Source organism: Grammomys surdaster, unplaced genomic scaffold, assembly GCF_004785775.1.
Source record: "Grammomys surdaster isolate TR1022 unplaced genomic scaffold, NIH_TR_1.0 211, whole genome shotgun sequence".
NCBI classification, from domain to species: domain Eukaryota; kingdom Metazoa; phylum Chordata; class Mammalia; order Rodentia; family Muridae; genus Grammomys; species Grammomys surdaster.
The window spans coordinates 9,062,644-9,064,476 of NW_021604656.1; positions in this window are offsets into that span (position 1 = coordinate 9,062,644).

Consider the following 1,833-nt stretch of genomic DNA (forward strand, 5'->3'; position numbering starts at 1 on the left):
TGCTTCCACTCAGAGGGCACAATGGTTAGGCATCTTGATTGGTCAAATTTAACACTTAATTATATGTGTGTGTGTGTGTGTGTGTGTATTACATTATATATAATATATAATAACATATATTATAAATATTATATATAAGACACACACACATATATGGAGATATACATATACATATACATATACATATATATATATATATATATATATCCATAAAAGCAAGTTTTATTTTTGTTATCAATCACTGTATCATTTTTTTCTCTTTGAGAAACAAAGTGTTTCTTATGTGTGTGGGACAGTTTGTCAAGATATCAAAAACATGCCAACCATCACAGAATGTAGTAGGAATGACCTCTGTGAGACAGCACACCTGCAGAAAGTTTCTGACCCTCCTGAATATTTTAAAGTCTACCTTCCAGTGAGACTGGGACACTAATGTCTGCTTCCCATGGTCGTGCTGTGGACTTTGCTGAGGACTTGCTGGTGTTCACTTCCAACCAAGTTTTCCTCTGGCTGCTGCCGTGAAGGGCTTTATCCTTGCATCTGTCCTTTGCTTTGGAACTTGAGGTTTCCCTGTGGCCTTTCTCTTTCTTTGTGACACAGCTGAGGGCTGGGAATGAACAGTGATCCTCAGCCCCAGATGCCTTATCTCCCCTCTGGTTTTCGCCCTTGCTTTCTCACACTGTCCTTTCTCTGTGGCCTCTCTGCCACCTCTGACCTCCTCCCCAGTTTTTACCCTTCCTTTAACAGTTGATTTACGATAGGCTCACGGAAGGGTCAAGCCTACTTTTATGGTTTGCTTAAAATATTTCTTTTAGAATGAGCATCAGAAGTGGTCTTCAGTACTTGCTAAACGGTTCCACCAAGACCTCAAAAGACCTTTGACTGGCAACCCCTGTGTCTCGGTTTATCTCTTTTGTGATTGTAAAGTGTAACTCATTAAATAAGGCGATTTTGAAACTTTCTGCTAAAATCAATAACTTATAAAATGTGGGATTTTGCTTTTTTTTTCCTCCCCCTGGGGAGAAGGTCTGTGACCACGGCTGTTATTCAAAGATACAAAGATGCAAGGAAGACAGAAGGAAAAGCTATAAGGAATAATTCTAAGCCTTGGATTATTTCTTTTATGGGATCGTTTTTCTTTGGGCTTGACAGTTTGATCCTGGGACAGAAGCCACAGACCTATTGGTACATTATTCTTACATCCGTGCCTTAAACAGACAGTTTTAGCCTTTGTTTAATTTAACTTCCTGTTGTTTCCACCTACTAAATGGTTGCCAAATTTAAGGATGGTTTTTAAAGACGAATAAAACTGATGAAATTTCCAGTTGTATTTTTTAAACTGCAGTTTGAAGATTCAAAAAAAAATAAGTAAATAAATAAACAAGTTGGGAAACAAGCTTGTTTAATTTTAAACAAAATGCAACTTAAAAGACCAATCCTTGCCTAGAATTGGAAGCCCTTACTCCAAAACTCACGGCCTACAAGTCAGTCCAGCTGTCTTGTTCTAATGTGGATCTTCACACTGAACCCTGGCTTGCTGGGAGACGTCAGTCACCTTCGTAATCTTGTGTTAAATAACACCATATGATTCCTCTATAGATGACTTCTCCAAACTTATTGATCTCCTCCCTCCTCGGTCATTAAAGTTGTGATTTACGACTCTGACATTTTTAATGGGGCAAAGCTCAGAGGTTTATTGCAATGACTTTTTAGCTTGCATGTTGCCTTTGGCTGCCAAAGCCCCGAGTGGTCAAGACAGCCTTACTGTGGTCTAATAAGAAGACAGCTCTCTCTCTCCTCTTCTCCTCTCCTCTCCTCTCCTCTCCTCTCCTC